This window comes from Oreochromis aureus, linkage group 13 (assembly GCF_013358895.1).
Source record: "Oreochromis aureus strain Israel breed Guangdong linkage group 13, ZZ_aureus, whole genome shotgun sequence".
In the NCBI taxonomy this organism is placed as follows: domain Eukaryota; kingdom Metazoa; phylum Chordata; class Actinopteri; order Cichliformes; family Cichlidae; genus Oreochromis; species Oreochromis aureus.
In genome coordinates, this window is record NC_052954.1 from 3351579 (window position 1) to 3366120 (window position 14542).

General features: G+C 47.4%; 1 protein-coding gene across 7 annotated transcripts in view; it reads right to left on the reverse strand.

Annotated features, from left to right (window-relative positions):
* ltbp1 (latent transforming growth factor beta binding protein 1) overlaps positions 1–14542 on the reverse strand; it is a 178605-nt gene that overhangs the window by 147855 nt on the left and 16208 nt on the right. The gene's annotated exons all lie outside the window — the stretch shown is intronic.

Genomic DNA, 14542 nt, shown 5'->3' on the forward strand with positions numbered 1-14542 from the left:
ACCCGAACCTAAGTCATAATGCAGAAACATACCAGAATAACTGAAACACCGATCCATAATAAAAATCAACAAAGCACCAGAGAAAACATAAAGAACAATCATTCAAAACCAAAACATAAGGAACTCAAAATGCTGGGTCGAACCGACCCCGGACCGTGACAGTACCCCCAAAGGGCTGGCCCCAGACAGCCCAACACAAGAAAAAAAAAACGACCAAAAACAGAAAACAACCCGACCAGGGCGGGCGGCGGGGGCCCAGGAAGGAGGGCCCGAAGCGAAACAAAACAGGAGCACCAGGAGCCCAGAAACGACACGTGCACAAAAAACACTGGCGCACAAAGAACAGCTCAGCAGGAAGTCAGGGGCCCAACCGTGCGGACGGCAACGGCGGCAACAGAAAAACAGTTCAGGGGGCCGACCCGGAGGTCGCTGGCACAAAAGTTCATAAGTCCAACGGTCGGGGGGCCGACCAGGTGGGTGGCACAGGCGACAGAGCCAGTCAGGAGGCCGGCCGTGCAGAAACCAACGGCCGCGATGACGTAGAAGCAGCTCAGGGGGCCGGCCGTGCGGACGGCGACGGCGGCGACGTGGAAGCAGTTCGGGGGGCCGGCCGTGCGGACGGCGACGGCGGCGACGTGGAAGCAGTTCGGGGGGCCGCCCTCGACGGCCATGATGCTGACTCAGAGGCCCGGAAAGCGGCCGGCGACGCCGAGGCGCCAGTTGGTGACTTGAGAACGGCGAGGCCCCCGCAGCTCCAGGCAAGATAGAGGCTGCGCCAGGCGAAGCCGAAGCCGATGCAGGTGAGGCTGCAGCAGGTGGCTGGACGGGCTCTCGGGCCCTCCAGCTGACGCAGCAGGAACAGACGGGGCGTGGCAGCCACAGGACCAGGCGACGTTGAAGCCGAAGCAGAGGCTGGACCGGGCGGCGAGGCTGAAGGCTCGAAGGCCGGACCGGGCGTGGATGACGACACAGAGGCTGAAGCCGAGGTTGAGGCTGCAGCTGGCGGCGGCGATGAAGGCTCTGAGGCTGCAGCTGGCGGCGGCGATGAAGGCTCTGAGGCTGCAGCTGGCGGCGGCGATGAAGGCTCTGAGGCTGCAGCTGGCGGCGGCGATGAAGGCTCTGAGGCTGCAGCTGGCGGCGGCGATGAAGGCTCTGAGGCTGCAGCTGGCGGCGGCGTGGAAGCCGGAGACGGAGGTGCCCAAGGCGGCGGCGCTGCAGGCGGTGATGGCTGAACGGGCCCCTCGGACCCCCCAGCGGAGACAGGCTGCTGAACGGGCCCCTCGGACCCTCCAGCGGAGACAGGAGGCTGAACGGGCCCCTCGGACCCTCCAGCGGAGACATGAGACGGAGGCTGAACGGGCCCCTCGGACCCTCCAGCGGAGAAGGCAGGTGGCGGCATGGGAGCCGCGGAGTGCTGGATGGGCTCATCAGAGCTTCCAGCAGGAGCTGATGTAGAGCCAGAGGGAATTGGGACCCCTGGCTCAATGTTACACTGGCCAGAAAACCGAACTGCTACGGAGAACTGGGCCAATGGGTCAGGTGCGAGCTGAGCTACTGGTGGTGGTGAAAGAGGAGTGGGTGGTGGAGTTGATGGCTTCACAGGGGAATGAACTAGAGGCGACTGTACAGGAGACTGAGCTAAAGGTAGTAGTGACGGTTGAGGAGAAAGTGGAGCTGGTGGTTGAGTGGAAGACTGCACTGGGGAAGGCTGAACTGCTGGAGACTGCACTGGGGAAGGCTGAACTGCTGGAGACTGCACTGGGGAAGGCTGAACTGCTGGAGACTGCACTGGGGAAGGCTGAACTGCTGGAGACTGCACTGGGGAAGGCTGAACTGCTGGAGACTGCACTGGGGAAGGCTGAACTGCTGGAGACTGCACTGGGGAAGGCTGAACTGCTGGAGACTGCACTGGGGAAGGCTGAACTGCTGGAGACTGCACTGGGGAAGGCTGAACTGCTGGAGACTGCACTGGGGAAGGCTGAACTGCTGGAGACTGCACTGGGGAAGGCTGAACTGCTGGAGACTGCACTGGGGACTGCAGTGACGGTTGTGATTGAGGTGTAACGGGTGGAAGGGTGGCTGAATTGGCTGCGGGCCAGGCGACTAATGGCTCAGCTACAGAGTGCATAAATGGCAGGGCTATAGAGTGAATGACTGACTGAGTGGTAGCCTGGACGGCTGAGTGTAGTGAGGATTGTGGTGGAAGAGAAGCAGGTGGTAGTGTGGATGATGGGGCTAAGGGCAACTGAGTTAGTGGCTGGAGTGATAGCTGAGGTGAAAATGGAGCTAGTGGCGGAGTAAATGACTGTGCTAGCGGAGACACAGGAGACGCAGCCAAGAGAGCTTCTGGAGGCTGGGCAGCCAAGAGAGCTTCTGGAGGCTGGGCAGCCAAGAGAGCTTCTGGAGGCTGGGCAGCCAAGAGAGCTTCTGGAGGCTGGGCAGCCGAGTGAGCTACAGGAGGCTGGGCAGCCGAGTGAGCTACAGGGGGCTGGGCAGCCGAGTGAGCTACAGGGGGCTGGGCAGCCGAGTGAGCTACAGGGGGCTGGGCAGCCGAGTGAGCTACAGGGGGCTGGGCAGCCGAGTGAGCTACAGGGGCTGGGCAGCCGAGTGAGCTGGGGCTGGGCAGCCGAGTGAGCTACAGGGGCTGGGCAGCCGAGTGAGCTACAGGGGCTGGGCAGCCGAGTGAGCTACAGGGGCTGGGCAGCCGAGTGAGCTACAGGGGCTGGGCAGCCGAGTGAGCTACAGGGGCTGGGCAGCCGAGTGAGCTACAGGGGCTGGGCAGCCGAGTGAGCTACAGGGGCTGGGCAGCCGAGTGAGCTACAGGGGCTGGGCAGCCGAGTGAGCTACAGGGGCTGGGCAGCCGAGTGAGCTACAGGGGCTGGGCAGCCGAGTGAGCTACAGGGGCTGGGCAGCCGAGTGAGCTACAGGGGCTGGGCAGCCGAGTGAGCTACAGGGGCTGGGCAGCCGAGTGAGCTACAGGGGCTGGGCAGCCGAGTGAGCTACAGGGGCTGGGCAGCCGAGTGAGCTACAGGGGCTGGGCAGCCGAGTGAGCTACAGGGGCTGGGCAGCCGAGTGAGCTACAGGGGCTGGGCAGCCGAGTGAGCTACAGGGGCTGGGCAGCCGAGTGAGCTACAGGGGCTGGGCAGCCGAGTGAGCTACAGGGGCTGGGCAGCCGAGTGAGCTACAGGGGCTGGGCAGCCGAGTGAGCTACAGGGGCTGGGCAGCCGAGTGAGCTACAGGGGCTGGGCAGCCGAGTGAGCTACAGGGGCTGGGCAGCCGAGTGAGCTACAGGGGCTGGGCAGCCGAGTGAGCTACAGGGGCTGGGCAGCCGAGTGAGCTACAGGGGCTGGGCAGCCGAGTGAGCTACAGGGGGCTGGGCAGCCGAGTGAGCTACAGGGGCTGGGCAGCCGAGTGAGCTACAGGGGCTGGGCAGCCGAGTGAGCTACAGGGGCTGGGCAGCCGAGTGAGCTACAGGGGCTGGGCAGCCGAGTGAGCTACAGGGGCTGGGCAGCCGAGTGAGCTACAGGGGCTGGGCAGCCGAGTGAGCTACAGGGGCTGGGCAGCCGAGTGAGCTACAGGGGCTGGGCAGCCGAGTGAGCTACAGGGGCTGGGCAGCCGAGTGAGCTACAGGGGCTGGGCAGCCGAGTGAGCTACAGGGGCTGGGCAGCCGAGTGAGCTACAGGGGGCTGGGCAGCCGAGTGAGCTACAGGGGCTGGGCAGCCGAGTGAGCTACAGGGGCTGGGCAGCCGAGTGAGCTACAGGGGCTGGGCAGCCGAGTGAGCTACAGGGGGCTGGGCAGCCGAGTGAGCTACAGGGGGCTGGGCAGCCGAGTGAGCTACAGGAGGCTGGGCAGCCGAGTGAGCTACAGGAGGCTGGGCAGCTGAGTGAGGTAAGGACAGCACAGCTGGCAGTTCTGAAGTCCCACCATGCGGCTGTGGGGTAACGCGCGGCGGTGCGACCGTCGATTCTTCCCCACAGACCGGCCGGGCAAAACCTCCAGCGGGGAGGCTGATGCGGCTGCTCCGGGGTGGCTATTGTCAGTTGTTGGTGGGCAAGGTCCGTTATTTCCCGAGCTTGTGCCACTTCCCGGGCTTTATGCAAACTGGCCAATAAATCCAAACATCCTCTGACCTGGCGGAGATAGGAATTTCCTTCGAGGATTGTTTCAATAGCATTTATCCCCACAATCTTTGCCCTTGTATTAGATGTGTGGGTTATCCATTCGACTAGGCGTTGGACTCGTATCAGGTCGCTCTCCCGGGTAAGTCTGCTGGGTCCATGTTGTGGTCGCGTCGTTCTGTCATGAAACGCTGTGTGGCAGGCAGGAGTAGGACCCAAGGTGCAGACACTCAGACTCAAGGATGAACTCAAAACTCAGCTTTATTGCTGGCAGGGGAAAGCATACAAAACTAAACTGGGAAATATAAACTTACATTTGACGGGAGGCACACAAGGAAACACACAGCTTGAGGGACGACGCGACAGTGAGCACAGGAAAACACAGGGCTAAATACACAGAGGGAGTCATCAAGGAATTAGAGACAGAAGGAGAACACAGCTGGGAGGAATAAGACCTAACGAGACAGGGAGAGCAAAGCTGGAACACTGACATCAGACAGGGACATGAACCTTCAAAGTAAAACAGGAAACAGAACACACTTAAGACATGGACTAGACAGAGGCAGACTTGACGCTGCACCACACCGGCAATAATAACAAAATACAACCCGAACCTAAGTCATAATGCAGAAACATACCAGAATAACTGAAACACCGATCCATAATAAAAATCAACAAAGCACCAGAGAAAACATAAAGAACAATCATTCAAAACCAAAACATAAGGAACTCAAAATGCTGGGTCGAACCGACCCCGGACCGTGACAGGTACATATCAAATTGTACGTAAAGGCATGTATCCAGAACTACAAAATCAAAAGCACTTGAGCATACCACTGAACATGTGGGTGTATCTGACCAGCTGTTAATGTGAAATTAATGTGAAACGTCACTTAACAATTGATGTTTTCAGGAGACAGCTTAGAAATACTTTTCGTCTATATACTAGACCTAATTATGAAATTTTAAGCGTGTGTGTGTGTATGTGTATGTCTGTGTGTGTGCTTAAAGGTCTTTGTGTGTGTTTATAAAGGAGACCAGCCAAAAGCATAATTAGACAAGGCACTATTCTTGCCGAGCAGATGATAGGGGCATCCATCTATCAACTACAAAGCCCGTCTTGCGGGCAGCATAGCAGAAATTTACATACTGTACTCAAACACACATGCACATACATGCATAGATATGTTTGGTTAAACCATACAAAGGAAACTGACTGAAGATAAGCCACACATCTGGACCTCCATCTGACGATTCACTGCTCAACTTAAAAAGGAAACCTTAGTTCCACATTCTAACCCTAAATTAAGTAACTTTAATTAAATTCTGTCTAAAATTCTACTGCTTCTTTGTGCGTGCATGCGTGCGTGTGTGTGCGTGTGTGTGTGTGTGTGTGTGTGTGTGTGCCAGCAGCAGGAGAAATGACTCAGAAAGAGTCCAGTCCCTCTCTTTCTCCCCCTGGGCCCTGAGGGTGTGTCACCTCCTCACTAAGCTTGTTAGACTAATTAGCAGCTTTGAGGTTGCTGAAAATGATTAATGAAGGGAAACTAAATGATGGCTGAAAGACATCTCCTGCAACAAGGTCAACATACACCCTGTGTGGTCATCCACATGGCTCACGACAATGCTAATATACTGAGTGAGATCTGTACACATTTCCTCCTCGCATGATGGATATGATGCAGTTTCACTGATGACATACGAAAGCTTGAAGTTGCTTTTTTGGGTATACTTTGTTACACTTTCTACTTGTTCAGCTGTGCCACAGCAAGCACTCTTTTGCTTTCACCCTCACAAACCTTCTGAAAAGCTCCAATGCAAGTTAGTACTGCAAGTCCCCCCTTATGGTCACCCCTTGTGGAAGGTTTTAAAGTTGTCTTTCACAACACTGGACAGCCACACCCCAAACTTAATTTAATGCAAGACTTACTTTTAGCTGCGATGAACGAGGCTCTGTTATTTTAAAATCGACAGATTGTTCTGTGATCAAGCTCTGGTCACTGTACATATACTGATTACTTCAACACTCTTATTTTAGCCTTAACACTAAAAAAGTTAAAGTTGAAAAATGTATCATTTTAGTTTAAGCACAAACTTTAGCAGCACTGAAACACACTAAATCCAGGATATCCACAATACGTTTATACTCCAACAACCACCACAGCCCAAAAAAGTGTGGACTCGCTTTCACCATATAATATCAGTCGAGTTACACCCATCTTCTATAAAGTGATTACCTCACAGATTACATCATTGCTGTCTTTTCTCCCCTGAAACTGAATTATGTTAGTATTTTGAAACAACCCCACAGTTAATTTTCCAGTTTGGGTGAAGCTTTTTGCTTTCTTTTCTGACTAGCATAAATAGTTTTCATTTCCCCCACCCCTCACTGGCCTGGAGCAAAGGCTGCCATCTGTTCTGCAAATAGTTTTCTCTCTCGCTCTTTCTCTGAGGTCAGCTACATGAGAGCAGCGGTCTGTGACAAGAGTGATGGAATAAGTGATGGTAATTTACTCGTTAGCTGGGGACAGGAAATAGTCATGCTGATGTCCTCACCCTTCTGATCAAACCACACTGGGCCTGGTGTTCAGCCCCTTCATATCCTCGCCGGGGTCTGTAAGAGTAGAAATTATTCGTTGTGTGTGCTGCTGTTTTCATGTTGTATGGTTTCAAGGTGAGAGGCAGAAACTGTGAGGCATAATGACTTTCTTTGTGTCTCTGCCTTGATGCAAGAACTACAAATTCCCAAATGAAAAAAAAATTGCTGAGATTTTATGGGTAAGTGCTAGAGCCTGTTTAACCTTGTATGCGGCTGGGACAGATGATCACTGAATTCAGAAGCAGGTAGCAGTGGAAAGATATGACATAGATATATGAGATATTGAATTCCACATTATCTGAGTCACTGCTGGCCCTCAAATTCAGATTAGCTCAGATAAGACTGTCTGCTGAGAATCTATTGGCCTCTCTAATCCCTATCTTTCTGTTGGCCAACAATAACACTAAAGAATCCCTGTTATATTAACAATCCGAGTAAGTCAGCGTAATGCACTAAATGCACTTTGGTTTGAAGTAACAGTTACACTAACAGAAAGCAATTCTAATCTACAGCTGTTTAGTGGGTGTTGTTAGCCATGTCACCATGTGAATAAAGCCAGCTAGGGATCTCTGGGTATAAATGGTGGTTGTACCCTGATCACCCAATCCTGTGCTGCCATCGTCTATACAGAATCCTGTCAGTACGAAAACACAAAACCTTTTCTTGGAATCCCGTGTAGGTCTCTGTCTTTGAAGATACACTTGAGAACATAAGGATTCAGTGCAGTCAGATCAAAGTGCAACCACAATAAGTTTAATTCTGTGTCATAAGAGATTGGGCCAGTATACAAACCTAAAAGTCAGGTGTGTTTTGCAAATCAGCTATCTAGGCAGATCTCTCACACGAACCTAATGTGTAATGTGATATGTTCGAAGGACAGACTTCCTGACATGATTCTTCTGAAAATGTTACAATTTCAGGTGTAAAAACAGCCTTGCTCATCAGGTCAGGTCAGTCATTTCTGGTAACAAAGTGTTTACTTTTTGCTGAAACCCTGAAATCCTGGTTTTATGACTATGCAAGTTCACAAACATAAATGGTTGTTTGGTCTAAAACAGGATAAACACAACGTGCTAGCTAATACGCCAGATTAGCTACATCTTTGCTTACACATAGACTTGTCAAACACACAAAGTAACTCTACATGCATTTTTCAAGAGCACCATATAACGAACATTCAACACAGAAGGAGAAGTCACTTTTCTTTTTCAAGCAGATGCAAGATCAATATGCTTCTTGGGAAAAGGCAAAGATATTCATAAAGCTAAGGAATAATTCATTAGCTCTTGGCTGACTTGTACTTGTACTTGACTTGTACCTTTGCTAGGTATAATTACCAATATATTAATTTCAAAATTTAGAAAATAGAAATCAGAGAATATGCCAAATGACACATGAAATATTCCATAAGTTAAAACAGTACTGCAGCTGCCCCCAGCTGTTTTCTGTTAAAAGATAAAGTTATCCCAGACCAGTTCATCCTACCCAGGATAGAGTTACCAGTGCCAACACGTGGATCTTAAGGGAGAGCACCTGATTGCCAGGTCTTAGCCCAATGGAGGAGACATGAGCCTGCTCTCCTATAAGCCCATCACCCACACGGGAGGAGGTCCTGGTGGTGCATGAGGTCGAGAGACACTGATCACATACAGTCAGGCTCACCTCAATACACAGTTTGGAGTCTGATGGAGAGGGGCTGGACCGTTCCAATCTGGAGTTGCCCTCGTTAAGAAGCAGTGGGCATGGGTGGGTATTTTTGTATACCCCCAGCTCGCTGCGTGTATGTTTGGGTTTTTTCCAGTGGATAAAGCTGCTAGAGCAGTTAGCTGATACTGCGATTGAAAGCAGAAATGGGAATAAAATATGACAAATCAAAAGCTTTTCCATCAGTGGGAAGAAGAAATCACCTGTGTGAAAAGACCTGAAAACACCCCTCATTTCCATGACTGTGGACTTGCCCACTGCAGTGGTGCAGCAGGGGGTGCTTGTGAGATACTCCTCAATAAATATAGGAAGAGTGAATTAGAGGGTAATGGCTAAAATAGTTATTTATACATTTTAAATTAAAAAAACTTTTTATCTTGATCTTTACAAATATCTAATATTTTTTTCAATTAATATGTCTTAATTGAAAAAAAAAACACCACTTATATTTTCTTACAGTGAAGCCACAAGCATTCTGTTAATGCATACTGATTGGGCCATTAAGTATTTATGAGAGGGAACACAACAGTTAATACCAAGATGTGCTGCTACTAATTCTCAACTGCTACTTGCTTCATGGCTGAAATCAAAATACAGTAAAGTGATGCTGTGACATTCCAGTCAATTACAATTTAAACTGCAATCGAGACCTATAATTCTTCTTAATTCTGTTTTCGCAACCCTTTCCATAAAAAAAAACAGACTGACAAATGAAGAAAAATGTTCACCCCAAGATTTTATTTTAACAGGGCCCCATTCATTCTGGACATTTGGACATGTTGCGCTCTGTCTTAATAGGCAATAGAAACATGTTAACAGATACATTTCATTTTAACCTGCTAACAGCATACTTTAACAAAAAGTCAAGTACCCACTATTTACCCTCAAGTCTGACTGCTATCTTCCAGAAAAGTAAACTAAGCAGTTCCAAAATTTTGCAAAGCTATTTTCTGAATAAGGTAATCGTAACATGTTTACTTCAAGCAGACTTGACAAAGCACTATTCTGCCCTGCAATTCAATAATCTGCAGACATTTGTTTTCATCCAGAGAGGAAGACTAATCGGAATGTCTCCCAATAATTCCCCCTGAATCAGATGATTTCTGTGTAGCAGAATCACATGTTGTCAGTCATGACTGCCAAAGAGACAAAGAGAAACACTGCTCTGCAACAGTAACTAAATGCCCAACATTCATGTTTGTCCAATTTCTGTCACTTATTGGAAGCAAGGAAGAACACAAGGAACTGAGTGATAACTGTTGGGGTTACATGGTTGTTTGGTGACTTCTTTAATGTATAGCATAATCTGTAGCATAATATTAAAAATGTGAACTTTTGTGACTCTTACAGTTACCTCAGTTGGATGGTGGAACGATTTTCAAATAAAAACCAAAGGATGTGACACTTAGGTACACTACTGATACAGACCATATAAAATATGGATGCAGCCATCATAACCTCACCCACACTGGCCACACTGGTCTTTTGGAGCTAGTTGTGGCTCATATGGATGAAAGAGCAGACTGCTAACTCACAAGCAATTGCTAGAAACCCTATTTAGTTTTTTAAAAAAGTGCCAAATAATGGAAATAAAAAACACTAAAAATTCACTCACCAAAATTGAAGAACAAATTTCTTAGAATATCTGACTAATAAGCGATTACATCTTCCCTTCTACTCCCAACATTTAGAGTGAGCCACCTAATGGTACCTAATGGTAATTAACAGGGGAGTCCATTAATAACATCAACAGTGTCCCTAAAGAACACAGACTCTCTCAGTAAAAACAACAAAACAAGCAGTCGTAGCTTCAAATATTATAATATCTAAAATAATAATAATATTTTTAGTAGTGACAGTGTTAGATAGCAAGCAAGCTAATGTTAGCCAGCTTCCTGCCTACTAAGAAGGGACGGGTATCCAAACCTGAACGGTCTTTTTTATGGCTAGTATTAGCTAACACTGATAAATTCCAAGCACAGAAAATTACTTTGTCTGGGTTTCTAACACTACCTTTAACAGAGTTATGTCTGAGTGGAGTTTGCTAGTTTGTCAGACAATTTTACCAGCTGACAGGAACTATGATCGTAACTTATGTTAGTATCAGTGTTGATTTTAACAGACAGTTAACCAAAACAAAGCTAACGTTTTGTAAAGCTTTGTAAAGTAATACGCAATGGGGTTAGCTGTAGTTACCATATAGGGCTGTTGATATAACGATATATATCGGATGACGATATAAAAACGTCTATCGTTTCATTTTACGCTATCTTTTGTTTCGTGGTGTCGCAAAATAAACTGTTTACGGCAATATTTTTTCATTATTTTGATGGTCACTGTAGTGGCTATATTAATTTCCTAAAGTTCCCTCTTTCTCTTAATATAACCACACTACAGAAGGACAAGCGCTTGTTTTTATGCGTTGTCGTTAGCAACAACGACGGTAAAAACCACCTCGTGTCCGCTTGTTTATTTTCCACATAAACCTTTCACAATAAAGCTCAAGATCCTGTTGAGACTTTTCAAAATAAACTGAATCACGTGAAAGATGCAGAGTATTTACGGATGAGAAGCAAAAGAGCCGCCAGGTGCTAAAAATAAACCTTAGCCTCAAACGTTAGAACAGGCTTTTCCCAGCAGCACGCTGTGTAATAAATACTCACAAAGAAAATGGCAGCCGTTACAACTTATGTCTAAAATGTATCGTTTGCATCATCAGTTAAACACTGGACTCCAGGTACGCGATGCCCAGCTGGAAACACTTCACGCAAGTCGAGCTGCCCGACATTCACAGAATTTACAGAAAATGTTACATTTTTGTGATTTATATCGTTATCGGATGATAGATGTCTTAATATCGGGATATGAGATTTTGGTCATATCGCACAGCCCTATTACCATATAAACGTATTCAGCTTTGGTAGCTTTGTTGCATCTAAGTCTGTTTTGTTGAGTATACAGTGTATATACCTACAATGATCACCCTGTTTTTGTAAGACACCTGGCATACAGTAGTTATAGTTTTGCAACACTAAAGTGCATAGCAGTCTTGCATATATGTCATCATTGATTTAACCAATGCTAACTTGCACAAGGTGAGCAAACACAAACATCAAAAACAGAATGCTGACTTTCATTCAGCTAACAGCCAAAAGTGTTAATAGTAACAATTTTTTAAGCATTCACAGAGCTTCTTTGTCATGTCAACATGAAATAACTCAGTTTACATGACATAAATAGTCCTGCATAGAATATGACAGGAGAGGAGAAGCCTCCAAATGAAAATTAAGCCATAATTTTAAAGGAAGGTGCATAATACCTTCATACATTTCAGGCTGTATTCAGTCAAGAGTAGTAAGCAGATCCAGAGGCAACACTTTAAATGTCACACGTATTATTGTGTGGTTGCTTTGGGGGTGGGAGGGCATTTGTATAATGTTTTCGTCCCATCTTATATATGAATGAGAATGTGACGCTACAATCTAAAGAGCGACCCTCCTCTCTGAACCCAACCCTACTGGCCACAAATAAACTGTGGCTGTTGCACAAGGCATGCACAGCTATATAAAAATATTGATTCAGCTGGTGCAAACTATTTAAACCATGTATTTAAAACATGGGAATTTTATTCCACAGTTGCTCCCAATCTTAAAGAAGGAAATGTATGCCTCACAGCCTATCTCAGTATAGAAACAGAGAAAAAATACAGCAAAACAAATCACTGTTTACCAACTACAATATCCTGCACAGGCAGAAAAACATTAAAGTTTGCTTTGAGGTAGGTATTATCAATCCAAAGATAAACTACTGCTTTGTCAATTGCATCATAACTTCAGCATGTGATTATGAGACCTCCTATGAACAGATTACAGAGACTGCATACCAAACCGCCAGAGGAATGTCCCCTATTGGTCATTGTGCTGTGGGTTTGCAGTGTTTCCTGTGCCTGTATAAACAAAAGCAGTCTCTCCACCCAGATGCTGTAACTCTTCAAGTCCAAGCTGATATGAGCTGTTAAGCCCAACGCAGACACATCACTGGCAAGCAAACGTAGGGTATCCTTTGATGAGAATAAAAGCAGTAAAGAAATTTAAAGAGTGGCGCTAAAGCGACGGTAACATCAACATCCCTCATCTTGGCCATACCCCTCTGTTTACCACCACGCAGTGTAGGGCAGCGAGTCGCCTGCTTCTTCTGAGTACGGAACGAGTGGTTATCTGGGCCTCCAAATTGTCCTGCACTGCAGAGCCACAGTTTCTTTTAATACTATTGATACAGTATTTGTAGTATCTTTTATACAAAATAGAAGAGCTGCCAGCTCAATGAGATACTAGGAGAAGAAGACCAAGAGGTCCTTAAAACCATCAAGAACCACAGATTTTATGGATATAAGATTGTTGTTATTGTTTTTAATATCAACATCACAGCACTAAAAAAATAGAAATAATAACACTGTGACAGTTCCAAATGATTAGAATATATTTGAGTTCACTTAGTTTTATTCAAGCTAAAGTCCATCTTCAAATTTTCCATATAGTTATTTGAAATTTTAACTAATAAAAAAGCAATAACATCGTTTTAAAAAAATGAATCATTAATGTTTTGGCTATCACCAAAAACGATACTTTTTTTCCTCAAAGTAACTGTATTGAAAGAGGGGGATCCATCCATTCATTCTTTTCTGCTTATCCTTTTCAGGGTCACGGGAGCATGATGTGCCATTGTCAGGTTTGCTGTGCCTCCCAGCACAGCCTCAAGAGCACCACAGAGCAGTTTTTAACCCATTACAAGGACTGTTATCTGCTCCTTTGTGCAAGGAGAAATGTTTTGAACCCTGTCCTCACAAATTGACTTCTAGCAGGCGACTGGTGTGAATGCAATCAGAACCAGACTTCATGAGGGTGGCCTGCAACCCTCTTGTAGGCCCTGTGCGCCCTGCCCGGGACGGTGGAGCGAGACTGCCATTGGACATGAAACACCAGAGCTGGCAGTTTCACCCCCTGTGCTTTTTACAGATGGGAGCAGGCTCAACCTGAGCACATGTGTAAGATATCAAAAGGTGTGGAGAAAGTTATGCTGCCTGCAGCATCATTCAGCATGACTGGTTTGGTGGTGGGTCTAGTCTGGGGAGGCATCTCCATCGAGAGCCACAAAGACCTCTACAGGCTAGTCAGCGGCACCCTGACTGCCATTACGTATTAAGATAAAATCCTGGGACCCACCCACATAGCAAAATTGGTATGGCCCGGATCTGGCCCACACAATGTGCTTATACATGGCCCACATACCGCAAAGAATGACGGCCCTTTGGTGGCCCAGATCTGGTTTGCCAGAGGTGGCCCACACATGGGCCAGCACAAAGCCAGTTGCAGACACACTGCTGGCCCTGTGCTGGCCCAGATGTCAGCCTAATGTGTACCTGAATCAAGCCATGTAATAACAACATGTGCCGGAACATAATAGTGCAAAAATAACATGACAAAACTCTGTTCAGACAGTGAACGGACTGATTTTTATACACCGCTTTTCTACTCTCTTGGATTATTCAAAGTGCTCTGTACAACATGCCACATTCACCCAGTTTCTCTAAAGTGAGTGCTTCCTAACACTCTTGACACAGACTGGAGGAGCCAGGGATTGAACCACTAACCTTGCGATCAGTAGCTGACCAGCTCTACCTTCTGAGCTACAGCCACCCGGGGGTAAACATGAGCAAACCGTCACTAGCTTTTGGATAAAGTGTACACTCACAAACCTGTCAAACCTGCATTTGAAACGCTGGCTACCGTAGCAGTATAGTATTGCAACATGGCATTTGGGTCTTCTAACTAAAATAGGAAAATAGGAACATAAACAGTGGCGTCATTACCAGACCTGGCACACATCTGGTTGACATACACCCTGCCATGACACCAGTCAGTCAGAAGTGCCAGCTTGATGGCGGATCTGGGCCAGACCTGTTTTCTATGAGCCTGGGCCACATAAACCAAACCACAATCGGGCCAGATGTGGCATGCTATCACATAAACAGTGCCATCTATGCCAGGCCTGGCCCATATCTGGATGTCAAACCACTTACTATGCCAGAAGTCAGCCAGCAGTGCCGGCTTGACACCAGAT